The 15,945-nt window shown below is 41.9% G+C and overlaps 1 protein-coding gene across 16 annotated transcripts in view; it reads left to right on the forward strand.

Annotated features, from left to right (window-relative positions):
* The window catches only part of LOC125450665 (phosphatidylinositol 4-phosphate 5-kinase type-1 beta-like), a 144,423-nt gene that overhangs the window by 38,801 nt on the left and 89,677 nt on the right, over positions 1-15,945 (forward strand). For 3 of the 16 annotated variants that reach the window (XM_059643975.1, XM_059643976.1, XM_059643977.1), the window contains one exon: positions 8,648-9,031. The exons of 12 other annotated variants lie outside the window; for them this stretch is intronic. The gene's annotated coding sequence lies outside the window, so the exon portion shown is untranslated. Of the gene's footprint in view, positions 1-8,647; positions 9,032-9,113; positions 9,142-15,945 lie in introns of those variants that run through there. One more of the 16 variants, XM_048526696.2, reaches the window with a different exon arrangement.

Raw genomic sequence — 15,945 nt, forward strand, 5'->3', positions numbered from 1 at the left:
CCCAACATAAGTAGCAATCCCACATATATACTCTGCTCCCTCTTCTTTCAGCCATTCTGGGGTTTTCTGTTATGAAGTGCTGAAATGGGGCCAAATTGCCATGTGTACTGCACAGTCTAATGATCCTCTCTTTCTTCTACTTTTCTACTTGCCCAGATCCAATTTTAAATCCATTTTAAACTACTCAATCACTGGAAATAGTCAGTTTTAACCTACTCCATTTCTATTCGGTCATGCTTAATAGTTTTCAGATTGTTGGGAGAAACACTTCTTGGATGGCTGTGTGAAGGAGAAATTTATCCTCTTACCAATAGTAGACGTTTATCATAGAACCCTTATAGTGTAGAAACAGGCCCTTTGGCCCAACAAGTCCACACCAACCATCAGAACATCACACCCAGACCCATCCCCTAGGAGCCTCCTAATCTACACATCCTGAACCACTACAGGTAATTTAGCATGGCCAATCCACCTACCCTGCACATTTGGCCCTGATTTTCTTGGACACGTTTAATGTTAGCTTGGAACTTCCTTGCTTTTGCATTTAGAAGCTTCAAACCTATTTTTCCTCAAAAGACTTAAATCCCGTTTCATGACCACCAGATACCTCCAAAGCACTCTTTCAACTGCTATAAAGTGCATTTTGAGGTGTAGTCATTTCGTTTTGTAATGTTGGAGGCAATTTTTGCACGGCAAGCTCCCACAAGGACGTTTTTTGTTTTGTGATGAAAATCGGAAGAAACACACAGTAAGAAATTCTGGCTAACTCGGACTTGATTATATTCAGAGTCCCAACCTCCACTGCTTAATGTGGGATGGAATTTCAAAGATTAGTGACACTTGTCACTGTCCTAAATGGGAGGCCTCCTGTTTTGAAACAAAGCCACCAGGTTCTAGATTCCCATGTGAAAGGAAACATCTGCTGTCGGATCAAGCCTGTCAAGCTATTTCAGAATGTTCGATGACACAGAATTTGTTTTCACAACGTTAGGGAAGAACTCACTTGTTCTTCTTTAAAGCACTGCTAAAGAAAAACAAATGAGAGGTCTTTCTTTTCTGCATGTCAGTGCAGAGACTCTAGCATCCTGAAGGGCATTACGGAATGTCATGTTCTGTAATGCAGTGGATTAATTCAGCGTTGCAGTGGCCTCAGTTGCAGTAAATAGAGTGTTATGTTCAGCCATCCTGCCTTTTGTTTGCTGATGTTAATTGGGGTCTGTTCCACAGCTCAGTGAGCATTTCCTTGGTTCTTCCTGTGCAGAACCGCAAGGTCTTCGATAAGGTTCCCCACACTAGGCTATTGTACAAAGTGCGGAGGAATGGGATTGTGGGAGATATAGCAGTTTCGATCGAAAATTGCTTGCTGAAAGAAGACAGAGGGTGGTAGTTGATGGGAAATGTTCATCCTGGAGACCAGTTACTAGTGGTGTACCGCAAGAGTCGGTGTTGGGTCCACTGCTGTTTGTCATTTTTATAAATGATCTGGATGAGGGCGTCGAAGGATGGGTTAGTAAATTTGCAGATGACACCAAGGTCGGTGGAGTTGTGGATAGTGACGAAGGATGCTGTAGGTTACAGAGAGACATAGATAAGCTGCAGAGCTGGGCTGAGAGGTGGCAAATGGAGGTTAATGCGGACAAGTGTGAGGTGATGCACTTTGGTAGGAGTAACTGGAAGGCAAAGTACTGGGCCAATGGTAAGATTCTTAGTAGTGTAGATGAGCAGAGAGATCTCGGTATCCATGTACACAGATCCCTGAAAGTTGCCACCCAAGTTGGCAGGGCTGTTAAGAAGGCATACAGTGTTTTAGCTTTTATTAATAGAGGGATTGAGTTCCAAAACCAAGAGGTTATGCTGCAGCTGTACAAAACTCTGGTGCGGCCGTACTTGGAGTATTGCATACAGTTCTGGTCACCGCAATATAAGAAGGATGTGGAAGCTTTGGAAAGGGTGCGGGGAGATTTGCTAGGATGTTGCCTGGTATGGAGGGAAGGTCTTACGAGGAAAGGCTGAGGGACTTGAGGCTGTTTTCATTAGAGAGAAGAAGGTTGAGAGGTGACTTAATTGAGGCATATAAAATAATCAGAGGGTTAGATAGGGTGGCTAGGGAGAGCCTTTTTCCTAGGATGGTGACGGCGAGCACGACGGGGCATAGCTTTAAATTTGAGGGGTGAAAGATATAGGACAGTTGTCAGAGGTAGTTTCTTCACTCGGAGAGTAGTAATGGAATGGAACGCTTTGCCTGCAACGGTAGTAGATTTGCCAACTTAGGTACATTTAAGTCGTCATTGGACAAGCATATGGACGTACATGGAATAGTGTAGGTTGGATGGGCTTCAGATTGGTATGACAGGTCGGCACAACATCGAAGGCTGAAGGGCGTGTACTGTGCTGTATTGTTCTATGTAGAACCGTTTGATGGCAAACTCCACAGGATATGCAGAGTTTAAAACTATTTGGCTTGCAGTTGACATCCTACTTGGGATTTGAACTTGAACACTAAGCTTCAAGTCTGGTTGCTTCTTTGAGGATAAATTCCATTGATTTAAGGCTGGCGCTCTGCTCATGTTTAAACACACAGGTGTTATGAGCTTTTACATGTCGCATGGTCTTGTGATTTGTTTGACTTTACTTCAGTTTGTTTTGTAATTCTTTTGCTTGAGTTGTAACTGTCATACTTTCTGTCAACTCTTTCTTGGCATGAGTAAAGGAAAGCAGAGGCTTGTAGCTGTCCCAACAGCTTTATAGACTATTACATTTACCAGCTTGGGTCTGATATTACAGCAACTCGTCAAAGGTTTGGCTCTAATCATTAGACTATGTCCCTAGTCCCAAATGTGGCTCCAATCAGAAAAATAGCCTCTCCCCTTTACATCTTGAAAGTTTGATCAAGTCACTGTAAACCCTTTTAAATTCTAGGGAATACAACACTGGTTTGTATAATCTCCCATATTAAGCTCTCTCGGAGTCCAGATCTCATTGCGGTATATCTGTGCTCTGCTCCCTCTAGGAACCAAGGTCTTAATTCCCAAAAAAAGTCCCCAGGACCTCAGTCGGTCATTCCAGTGTATCATAGACAGAGCTTTGTATAGCTGAAGCTGGACCTTTCCCGTTTATATTCCATTTCCCTGGATGGAATGCAGTTGGCTGTATCTACTCCAGCACTCGGAGCACCTAACAAATTTGGTCAATAATTCATAACTATCAAACCGCCTTCTCCATCCCTTTCAACTAAACTCAACTAACAAATATAACTGTTTAAACAATAAGTTACATATTCATGAATTTTACTCCTTGGGTGTTGTGGGGGAGGACATGAAGTTTTAATATTTCAAAAGTGCCAGACAATCCTGAAGCAATGGCAACCTAACGAGAGTGCTTTGGTGAAAAGTATATTTTAGTTCAATTGCACAGTATAGCGACCCATTTAAAAGGGGCTATAAATAGGTAAAGCTAACCACCTCACTGCTCACCAGAAAGAAATCTTTAAGAATAAAAATGACACGTTCAAATTAACCACAAAAGGCAATTCAATAATTTCCATCACATCACAGAGCTATTCAGTGCAGAATGGGGCTGGCAGGGGGGCATGTCTCATCTGGTTTGTGGCAGCTCTTTCAAAGAGCGGTGTTGAGCTGAAGGAACACAGCAGGTCAGGGGAGCAGGAAAGTCGACGTTTTGGTTGGGACCCTTCAGGAATTCTGACCCTGCTGTGTTACTCCAGCTCTACACCATGTTGACTCTGACTCCAGCATTTGCAGTTCTTGTTACCTCCCACATCTGCATAATTCAATCCCCGTAGACCTGCAGAGGTGTCCCCTCACATGTATCCAATTTCCAAAAAAAGCTAATGTTGAACCAGTTAAAATTGTGATCAGAGATAATGGGAACTGCAGATGCTGGAGAATCCGAGATAACAAAGTGTGGAGCTGGATGAACACAGCAGGCCAAGCAGCATCTTAGGAGCCTAGACAGCCTAGGCCCGAAATGTCAGCTTTTGTACTCCTAAGATGCTGCTTGGCCTGCTGTGTTCATCCAGCTCCACACTTTGCTATCTATGTTGAACGGGTGTCTATCACTATATTTGGCAGGGCATTCCCAACTCTTGTGTATATAAAAAGAAACGTTTTCCTTTATCTGTGCCTCCGGTTCTTTTGCCTATTATATTGTATGTTCTCTGGCCTTCTAGTAGCAAAAGATCACTGGCCAGAGCCAGTCCTCTTTTTTTTTAAACAAAACGGGATTAGTTCGTTTAATTTAGTTGAAAGGGATGGGGAAGGCTGTTTGATAGTTGAGTTATTGAACAGGGTAACAAATTTGTTAGGTGCTCATTCAGAGAGCTGGTGTAGGCCAACTGCATTCCATCTGGGAGAATGGAAAACAAGAGGGAAAGTCCAGCTTCGGCTATACAAAGATCCAGCTAGGATACACTGGAGTGACTGAGAGGTTCTGAGGACTATATTTTGGGAATGAAAACGTTGATTCCCAGAGGGAGCAGAGCACAGATATATCGGAATGAGATCTGGACTCCGAGAGAGCTTACTATGGGAGATTATACAAATCAGAGTGGTATTCTGTGGAATTTAAAGTTTTTACACTGACTTGATCACCCTTTCAGGATGTAAAGGGGAGAGATGTTTTTCTGATTGGAGACGCATTTAGAACTAGAGGACATTGTGTAATGATTAGAGCCAGACCTTTTGGGAGTAAAATTTAAGAAATTTGTCTTCACAATACAGCAAGAAGTTTAGAACTCTCCTTTTCGAATAACAATTGGTGTTTCTAATTTTTAAACTGAGGTTGTCTATCAAAATTCTGTCCAGGAGGCAAAGTGGGTCACAGATCAGCCACAATGTTAATAGACAATAGGTGCTGGAGTAGGCCATTCGGCCCTTCGAGCCAGCACCACCATTCATTATGATCATGGCTGATCATCCACAATCAGTATCCTGTTCCTGCCTTATCCCCATAACCCTTGATTCCACTATCTTTAAGAGCTCTATCCATCTCTTTCTTGAAAGTATCCAGAGAGTTGGCCTCCACTGCCTTCTGGGGCAGAGCATTACATATATCCACCACTACAAATCTTCTCAAAACTCGCTATATCCACCACTCTCTGGGTGAACAAGTTTTTCCTCAACTCTGTTCTAAATGGCCTACCCCTTATTTTTAAACTGTGTCCTCTGGTTCTAGACTCACCCATCAGCGGAAACCTGCTTCCTGCCTCCAGTGTGCCCAATCCCTTAATAATCTTATACGCCTCAATCAGAACCCCTCTCATCCTCCTAAACTCAAGTGTATACAAGCCCATTCGCTCCAATCTTTCAACATATGATAGTCCCGCCATTCTGGGAATTGACCTCGTGAACCTACGCTGCACTCCCTCAATAGCAAGAATGCCCTTCCTCAAATTTGGAGACCAAAACTGCACACAATACTCCAGGTGCGGTCTCACCAAGGCCCTGCACAGCTGCAGAAGGACCTCTTTGCTCCTATACTCAATTCCTCTTGTTATGAAGGCCAGCATGCTATTAGCTTACATCATGCTGTACCTGCATGCTTGCTTTCATTGACTGACGTACAAGAACACCTAGATCTCGTTGTACTTCCCCTTTACCTAACTTGACTCCATTGAGATAGTAATCTGCCTTCCTGTTCTTGCCACCAAAGTGTATAACCACACATTTATCCACATTAAACTGCATGTGCCATGCATCCGTCCACTCACCTATCCTGTCCAAGTCACTCTGTATTCTCATAACATCCTCCTCACATTTCACACTCCGCCCAACTTTGTGTCATCAGCAAATTTGTTAATATTACTTTTAATGCCTTAGTCTGTGTCATTAATATATATCGTAAACAGCTGCAGTCCCAGCACCGAACCTTGTGGTACCCCACTGGTCACCGCCTGCCATTCCGAAAGGGACCCGTTTATCACTACTCTTTGCTTCCTGTCAGCCAGCCAATTTTCAATCCAAGTCAGTATTTTGCCCCCAGTACCATGTGCCCTAAGTTTGCTCACCAATCTCCTATGCGGGACTTTATCAAAGGCTTTCTGAAAGTCCAGGTACACTACATCCACTGGTTTTCCCCTATCCATCTTCATAGATACATCCTCAAAAAATTCCAGAAGATTAGTCAAGCACGATTTCCCCTTCGTAAATCCATGCTGACTCTGACCTATCCTGTTACTGCTATCCAAATGAGTCGTAATTTCATCTTTTATAATTGACTCCAGCATCTTTCCCAACACTGACGTCAGGCTAGCCGGTCTATAATTTCCTGTTTTCTCTCTCCCTCCTTTCTTGAAAAGTGGGACAACATTAGCCACCCTCCAGTCTGCAGGAACTGATCCTGAATCTATAGAACCTTGGAAAATCATTACCAACGCGTCCACAATTTCTAGATCCACCTCCTTAAGTACCCTGGGATGCAGACCATCAGGTCTGGGGATTTATCGGCCTTCAGACCTAACAGCCTATCCAACACCGTTTCCTGCCTAATATAAATCCCCTTCAGTTCGTCCATTACCCTAGGTCCTTCAGCCACTATTGCATCTGGGAGATTGCTTGTGTCTTCCCTAGTGAAGACAGATCCAAAGTACCTATTCAGCTCTTCTGCCATTTCCTTGTTCCCCATAATCAATTCACCCGTTTCTGACTTCAAGGGTCCAATTTTAGTCTTAACCATTTTTTTTCTTTTCACATGCCTAAAAAAGCTTTTACTATCCTCCTTTATATTTTTGGCCAGTTTTCCTTCATAGCTCGTTTTTTCTGTGTATTGCCTTTTTAGTTATCCGCTGTCGCTCTTCAAAAGCTTCCCAGTCCTCCGGCTTCCCACTCATCTTTGCCATGTTATACTTCTCTTTTATCTTTATACAGTCCTTAACTTACCTCGTCAGCCACAGCCGCCCCTGCCTCCCCTTAAGATCTTTCTTCCTCTTTGGAATGAACTGATCCTGCACCTTCTGCATTATATCCAGAAATACCTGCTATTGTCGTTTGACTGCCATCATTGTTAGGGTATCGTACCATTGAACTTTGGCCGGCTGCCCCCTCATAGCTCTATAATTCCCTTTATTCAACTGCAATACTGACACTTCCGATTCTCCCTTCTCCCTCTCAAATTGCAGATTAAAACTGATCATATTATGGTCACTACCTCCTAATAGCTCCTTTACTTTGAGGTCCCTGATCAAATCCGGTTCGTTGCACAACACCAGATCCAGAATTGCCTTCACCCTGGTAGGCTCCAGTACAAGCTGTTCTATGAATCCATCTCGGAGGCACTCCACAAACTCCCTTTCTCAGGGTTCAGTTCCATCCTGACTCTCCCAGTCTACCCGCATGTTGAAATCTCCCATAACAGCTGTAGTGATACCTTTGTGACAGGCCAATTTCAATTCTTGATTCAATTTGCACCCTACCTCCTGACTACTGTTTGGGGGCCTGTAGATAACTCCCATTTGGGTCTTTCTACCCTTAGAATTTCTCAGCTCTATCCATGCTGACTCTACATCTCCTGATTCTATGTCCCCCCCCCCTCGCAAGGGACTGAATATCATTCCTCACCAACAGGGCCACCCCACCCCCTCTGCCCATCAGTCTGTCCTTTCGATAGCACGTATAGCCTTGAATATTCATTTCCCAGGCCCTGTCCACTTGAAGCCACATCTCAGTTATCCCCACAACATCATACTTGCCAACTTCAACTGAGTCTCAAGTTCATCCACCTTATTTCTTATGCTTCGTGCATTCATATATAATATTTTTAATTTGTTTCTCCCCTCACCCTTCCTATCAATCCCTATTTCATTTGGCCATACACATCGATCCCTCCTTGAGTTTTCAGCTCTGTTGATTCTGTTGTCTTTCTTAACTTCTCTTATTCTCACTTTCCCTTTAACTTGATTCTTAAATTTCCATTTTGGGGCCCCCCCCCCACACAATTACTTAGTTTAAACACACCTGTGTTGCAGTGGCAAACCTGCCTGTCAGAATGCTGGTCCCCCACCAATTAAGATGCAAACCATCCCTCTTGTACAATTTATCCTTACCCCAAAACATACCCCAGTGATCCAAGAATTTAAATCCTTGCTTCAGGCACCAGTCCCTCAGCCACACGTTCAAGTCCATTATCTCTGTTCCTGCCCTCTGCAGCCTGAGGAACCGGAGATAACCACCCTAGAAGTCCTGCTTTTCAGCCTTCTTCTGAGTTCTCTGAAGTCCCGCTGTAGAATGCCCCTCCTTTTCTTCCCGACGTCATTCGTGCCGACATGCACCACCACCTCTGGCTCTTCACCTTCGCCCTTGAGCATTCCCTGCACTCTCTTAGTGATGTCCTGGATCCTGGCACCAGGAAGGCAACACACCATCCTCAAATCTCGCCTGTTGCCGCAGAAACCCATCAGTCCCTCTCACTATGGAGTCCCCTATTACCACAGCTCTCCGTGACGTTTGACTCCTCGGCTCCACCTCTGCACCAATTTTTGACTCGCCACCCTGTCCCCCTCTTGGACTGGCAGTGTCGTCTGTCTCGACAGTTTCCAAGACAGTCACCCTGTTTACAATAGGTGCTTCCCCTGGGGTCTCTTGTACTTCATTCATGTCTTCCTTCGTCATCGACATTCCCCTTCTCTTTTCAGGTATCCTTGGTGTAATGACTTCGCTGAAGGTCCTGTCCAGAAAATTCTCGTTCTCTCGAATGAGCCTGAGGTCATCTAGTTCTTTCTTCAGGGCTGCAACAACCTCCTTCAGAAGCTGAATGTGTACACACTTTCCACAGCTGTCGGAGCCAGAAACATCATCAGTATTCCTGACCTCCCACATCATGCACGCAGCACACTGAATCAGCTTGGCAGTCATGTCTTCACCCTCTTTAACAGTGGCGTAATCTCCTCAATGAGCCTCTTCATTGTCATTGAATGACAGAAAAAGTTCCAAGGAACAAATGACTCTCTCCCTGCTCTTATAACTTGGAGAGTTTTTCATGACAGTTGACTGTGGTTTCGTTACTATTTACTGACAAGGTCAGAAGCCACACCAGTCATAACCTAGTGTCATGTGACCTCTGGTTTTATTACCCAAAGGATGATGGACATTTGTAACTTGTGTGAAATGGCTGAGGTGAATAGTACAGGTGTGTTTAAGGAGCAAGTTAGTTAAAGGACATGAGGGAGAAAAGGAGTAGAGAGAGTATGCTGACAGAATTGAATGAAGATAAGTGGAAGGAGGCTCTTCTGGAGCATCAACACCTCTGTTGGCCAGTTGTCTCAAGTTGCCTTTTGCTTTTGTTCCAATGGAGATGGGAGAAGTGCCCTGTTCCCCTGTAATCCCACTGCTTCATGATTCGCAGCATACTATTAGTTGTTTTACTTTGATTCCTGATTTGGATAGTCACATGCTTTCTCTGTATTTTACTTATTATAAAATGAGCCATTAACTAAATATCTTCTAATAATTTTTTCAATATTAAATTAATAATTTTATTTCGAGAATACAGAATTGGTTAGCTTACAGTTTGTAATATAAATATACATTACAATATAATGGTTACATGTAAACAAATGAAGTTTTCATAACACAATTTTATAAATGAAATTATAGATTTAGAAGTTGTATTGTTGGATAGCACTTTCAAAGGGGTAAGTGATTTGTCATAGAAGTTTATTGAGAAGATTTGGAGTTGTTTACTGGGAGTAAGTTTGTGCCTCAAGAATGAGTGAAGGTGCAAAATGAAGGCAGCAAGACTCGGGCAGGTACAAAACTGTAGGGATTATGGGGAGTTGGAGATAATGAGGTCTATTAATCTATTGTCATGTCATGGCAACCAAAGTACACTACTCAGTATAGTTAGGCCTCAGGAAAATAAGCTGCTGTCCATTGCTTAATTGCACTTGCAAAAGCAACGTTGCCCTTTGTTTTCTGATCACCTCGATGTAAACTGTTGGTTTTGTTCTTGGCTACCATGTACTTTGCAGAAACCTTGTATTAAGTTGTATTATATTGACTGCCAGTAAGGTACAGAGCTGATACTATGTCAGCTCAAATGTCCTTTCTTCTTTGTCTGGTTTTACTAGGTATGAAAAACAGATCTTCAAATACTTTGTCGTCAATGGATCCAATTATATCAAGTGTAAAATATGCCGTTTTGTAATAGAATGGACAGGAGCCTCTGAGAACATAGTTATAACTGTATTGAATTCCAGTTTCCCTCACAGCCAAACCCCATCCCAATCTCTGAATAGGGTTTCATTGTTAATATCATGTAAAATTTTTGGGTTTGAACTCTGTGCTAGAAGGCTGTTCAAATCTATGCAGTCTTTTACATGTGACTCTGAACAGCTGATTAAGTAAACTTGTATTCTTGGCTTGGCTTTGAGTCAAGTTTCCTAGGGGAGAATTGAATAACTTAGAATCTGCAGTAAATGAACAGACAATTCAACCTGACTCATCCATGACCAGTGTTTATGCTCCACACGCATTTACTACCATTCTCATCCTCAAATTGTCAAATTCTCATCCTACTAACATATCCTTTTATCCTTTCTAGCTAGCGTGATTACCTAGTTTTTTCCTAAATGTCGCTGAACTATTCACTTCTGGCTATGGTTTTTCTCCCAAGTGGAAATAACTACTCTACCTTTACCCTGTTAATGTTGTCACAATTTTAAGGCTCTGTGACAGGTCATTCCCTAGACTGTTTGCTAGAGAATAATGCCCCAGCTTCTGAGAGATTACCAGAACCTTCTGTAAAGTTTTCAAGAGACAATACTAGTTAGTGCCTGTAGGGCAAGAGGTCACAGTTTCTTGGTTTTGTGCTTTTTGAATTTGCTTCAAGTTTGGTAGGTAAATGGACCCATGTTAATGAGTGTAACGATGCTGGAGGTTGTATTAAGGGCAAATCTGCTGAAATCTCTCAATGCATATGGTAGAAACTAATAGAGTGAAAATCTATCACAAGATATCCAATTTAAGTTTCAAATGGTGTTGTTAATTAATGTATTAAAATGTAGCACAGTGAAACAGCACAACCAGTGCACGTTCAGAATCTTTCATTTGGACTAGATCATGAATTATTTACATTTGTTTGAGGCATGCATGACCAGAGTCTATTCCTCCCTGGTTCAATATAGATAATGCATGGGAATTGCTAATTGGAAGGAGAAAAGAAAGCGTTGCATTTATGTAGTATCTTTATGATGACTGGATGGCCAAAAGATTTTACAGTTGAAGTACTTTGAAACCTAGTAACTGTTATAATGTTGGATCTTGCATTAGTCAGGACTCCACACACAGCAATGTAATACTGACCAGGCAAGTTTCTGCAAGTTTTTGAGGGATCGGTGTTAGCCTGACTCTGGGGAAAACTTCCAACTCCTTTTCAGACAATGCCAGGTGTTATCATGTCTGAGGCATCCTTGCCCAGCACCAAATGGAAATGAGAGCAAGGTGGTGATTTGAAAGAAAAAAATACATGGAAAACAAATTGAAACACAACATCCGTCACTCTTCAACACAAAACATTTGTCCCGCTGACTGAGCTAACCAGCCCCCAGTCATGTGTATACACAGTGACTGCAGTAGCAAGTCAGAGGTCAAATCTGGCACTGAGTAGCTCCCATCCTGACATTCTAAAGCCTGTCAGCCATCTGAGGCACAAGTCGGGAGGTCAGTCGAATAATGCACACTTCCACGGAAGAGTACACTCCTCAACACTCAAAAAGCTTGACACCAATGAGGCCGAAACTAACCCACTTAATTTGGCAGCACAAGTGCAAACCTTCCCTCCCTCCACCACTGACGCTCGGTAGAATCAACGTTGTAGTACAGTATTCATGGGCTGCACTGCAAAAAATTACCGAGGATCCACAGACAGCACTTTCTAAACCCATGACCAGTTGTGTTAGGCAATAAATGCTAGTTCAGTCACCGATATCCGCATCCCAGGAATGAGTGAAAAGCTTAAACAGCAAGTAAATCCAGGCCAAACTTTAAGCAAAAGCAGCAAGCTGACTTGTACAGTGGCCTGAGGATGAAGCCATAGCCATGGATGTGGCAAAAATAGGCTCTCAACCATGTGGAAGTCATTTTTTATGAGGCAGCAGGAGTGGTCCCACAGATTTTCACAAAATCTAGATCACATCTAGCTTCACAATCTCAGAATCTGACCTTTAGTTGTTACTATTCTGCTGTGAGCCACGACACTTCTACGTGCACCCATTTCTGGTAAAATCACTGCATGTGAGAAAGTTGGTCACAACTAAGTAACATGCAGAAGTAGAAATAAGGGCAGGTTCTAGATTACAGTTTGCACTTCAAATGCACATATGATTGACATGGGAACAGAGGATGATGTAATTGAGGTTTGAGTAAAAGGGCTGGTGATATAATTATGTTACTTAAATTTGAAAATGGACGTCAGAAATTCAGCTGCAGCTGTCTGTTATCTAGTAAGGAGAGTGCAATAAATCCTGTATCTCATAACCTTGTCAGTTTCACAATACTTTTGTACACGTTACTGGAGTAACAGTATCCCAGTACTCTAGGTCAAGTTAATATTTGAGTGAAATATGATGTGTTCCTTGAAGGAAAAAAAACAGTTAACATTTCAGGTCCAGTGATCTATCCTCAGAAGTCACTGGACCCAAAATGTTAACTGTTTTTTTTCTTCACAGATGCTGCCAGACCTGCTGAGCTTTTGCAGCAACTTCTGTTTATGTTCCTGATTTACAGCATTCGCAGTTCTATTGGTTTTTGTGATTGTGTTCCTTATTACTTACTGTGGGTGATAGCGAAAGGTACAAAGTCTGTCTGAAGGGAAGGAAACTGGATTCAGAAAATATTGTTAAACTGAGCAGAGCTATGATCAGCAATCGAATATCTGACATTGAGAACTTGCTAAAAGACCCCAAAGTGAACTTCAAGCAAGGAGGGCCAATTGATAAAATAAACATTGTAAAGGACAATGTGCAGACAAAACCTTACAAGGCTTGACCATTACCAGAGGTGCAATTAGAAGCATTAAGTAAAGAACTTGGGAAAAATAGTGGTGTCTCATAGAGTGAGAAATGGTAGAACTAAGATTAATTTCCCTTTGTGGTCAATTCCAAGAAAATCACGGGAGCAAGTGCATGTTGAAACAGTTTTGGCCGATGGTTACAACAAGAGAATAAAATGCCTCTGTGTCTAATGTGGTTGAGTATTTTTGAAGGTAGTTCATAATTCATGGGTTACCAGAGGTATTAGTGTCAGATAATGTTCCATGCTCTGTATCAGGAGAGTTTGAAAGATTTGAAATGGAGCCAGTCACTCAGATTTAAAAGGAAGTAAACAGTATGGAAAGAGATCTGTGCCCAGGTATTTGCTGGTAACAATTTTGGCTATAAGTCCCATATTTCTCTTCAATATAAGCAAGACAATTTTCTGTTCCCTTGCAGAATGCGGGAGTATTCTGCAGAAGTTGGTTCCCTTGTGAGTTGGCATTTAAATTTTCACTTTGGACAACATTTAGCTGTTTAAATTTTGTCAGCAGTAAAGGAAGAGAAAATAGCACAGATTAAAAGTGAGTCATGATATACTGAAGCATGATGCATAAAACTGTTGTAAAGATACTAGGTGTATTCACACGTTTAATGAAGGTTGGAGAGAGACTGCTTCAGTGTCATGCAGATTATTGAGCGAAAGTGGAAATCTGACGATGCAGTTGAGAAACCTCCAATAGTCCGAATCTTCCAACAGGAAGAAGGTGCAAATCGTGAAGATTGAACATTGGCAGTCTCACTGATAGAGTGAGTGTTTGATTAAGACGAATTGATCACTATCACAGTCACAATCGTTAAATGGACTTGGTAGTTAAAGTCAAATTTCAGATTTGACACAGTTGAGGGAGCAAAGTCAAGCTAGTATAAATAAAAGGAGATGCCATAGTAGAAAGGGAAGGAAGCCAAATAGGATAATTGAACATATGTACGAAGGTAGAAGAAAATGTGAATCATTTTGTTTTTTTTTGTCAGTTATGTTTTTGACAAATACACAAGCGTTAAGGAAAAGTATTTATTTACATGTGAATTAGTGATGATTTAAGTCGTATATTTTATGCGGTTATAGTATAAACAAATATGTAAGCCACCCCATTAAATTTCAAGAATTTGCTTTATGTTTAGTCGTATGTATTCTGGGAAATTATATACGTGTGTCATTTACATCTTTGCACAGTTTTTAAATAGGGAAGGAAGGTGTAGAGGTGCGTCAAGCTGACCTGTGGTGTAGCTAAAGTTAATTCATTCATTGCTGCTTGCTGTGTGTCTACGTGTTAACCTTTTCAATACAGCACACAATGGAGCTGATGACTAAATGCCCGGTCAGGTGGGTAGGTTTCAGGTGATATCCTGAAAAGCAAAAGTAGAGGCATTTGAGGAAGGAATTCCTGAGTTTCAGGCCCAGGTTACTAAAGCACAACTGCCATTAATGAAGCAATTAAAATCAGGAATGCTCCACATGTCAGAATGCAGGGACGTTAGGCTGAAGTGGTTGGAGATGGGGATGAGTGAGGACATAAGCAATTTTAACATTGAGGCATTTTCTCCTGCGTGGGAAAATGTGGACCAGTGAGTACAGGGTTGTTGGATAAACGGGTCTAGTCACGTGATTGCCTCAGGTCTGTAGGGGCTGAGATACAAGCCGACAGTGTTAGAATAATCAAGTCTTGAGATAACATTGGCACGCTGCTACAATCTACTGTTGCTGTCGCTGTCCTCTCTAGCTGTATGCAACTAGATCTGTTTGGTTCTAAAGTGGTGGAGGAAAATCGCTTCACACGCCATGTAGATAAGTTTTTCTTGTAGGTGGCAAGGTATAGTTTATTGCATATTCCATAATTATTTATGGATGATGTTGTTGTTAAAAGAGACTTTGACCAGATGTTGGGGTGTCAAAAGAGTCAGACCTACGCTGCTGTGCCTACCAGTCCACATGACCTCTACCTAGTCAGTATGCTTTATAGCATCCCTCAGTACTAACCTTTTCAAACCCTTGTGCAACAGATGAAGGTTTTCACAGCAGATGAGCTGAGGCAGGACGGAGTCAGGCAGTATTGTGGAGATGGAAGGGTCTTAGTGATGGTATGGATATGCGTTTGCAAGCTCACATTGGAACCTAATACAGTACTAATATTTCAAACAGCCTGATAAAAATAAATAGGTTAGTTTAGATGACCATCATGAAATGCTTCACAATAAATGATTGGAATTTGGGATAAGCTTCCAGATAAGGCTAAATGAAGGCAGAAATCCCAGAAAAGTTACAGCAAGGGTTTTTTGTACATCTCTCTGGATGTATACATTTTAAATGACCTGGATGACCACATTGTGTCATTATCTTGTGAAGTGCCCCATCGAGTTTTCCTGACTCACCTTTTAAAAGTTTGTGTTTGTTTCTCAATGACATCACCTTACTCAGCACTGCCCATTTAAAACTGTCAAAAAGTCTCAGCAGTCAGGGCAAAATAATAATCTTTTGTGCTTTGAACTTCCTTGGTGTTTGTGAATAAAAATGGCAACCTGAGAGATTTTTTTTTCCTCCTCAGGATGTTGTTCCTGAAGAATGATGTTCATATTAATTCCTCAAACTTGGCAGCTGCTTAATGCCCATGCTGCATTCCTTGGTTGTAATTTGATTCCTATCTGTGGCCTGTTCAGACTGGCAGGAACTGTTTCTCTAGTATTCTGTGTTGTTCCAGAGTTTGTTTGCATTTTCAAAAGCCGGGCAGGGTTGGGGGAGAAATAGCAAGGCCAATTTCTTTCTGCTTTGAATTCACAAGTATGATGTGAGGCAAAAGGTAATTTGTTCATGCACAAGCATCACCTTAAATTTGATCCGTGTAAAGTGCCTTCAGGTTCTCTGATTTTAGTTTTGTAACCAAACTGGTTGCTCAATTTATAGC

This window comes from Stegostoma tigrinum, chromosome 3 (assembly GCF_030684315.1).
Source record: "Stegostoma tigrinum isolate sSteTig4 chromosome 3, sSteTig4.hap1, whole genome shotgun sequence".
Lineage (NCBI taxonomy): Eukaryota > Metazoa > Chordata > Chondrichthyes > Orectolobiformes > Stegostomatidae > Stegostoma > Stegostoma tigrinum.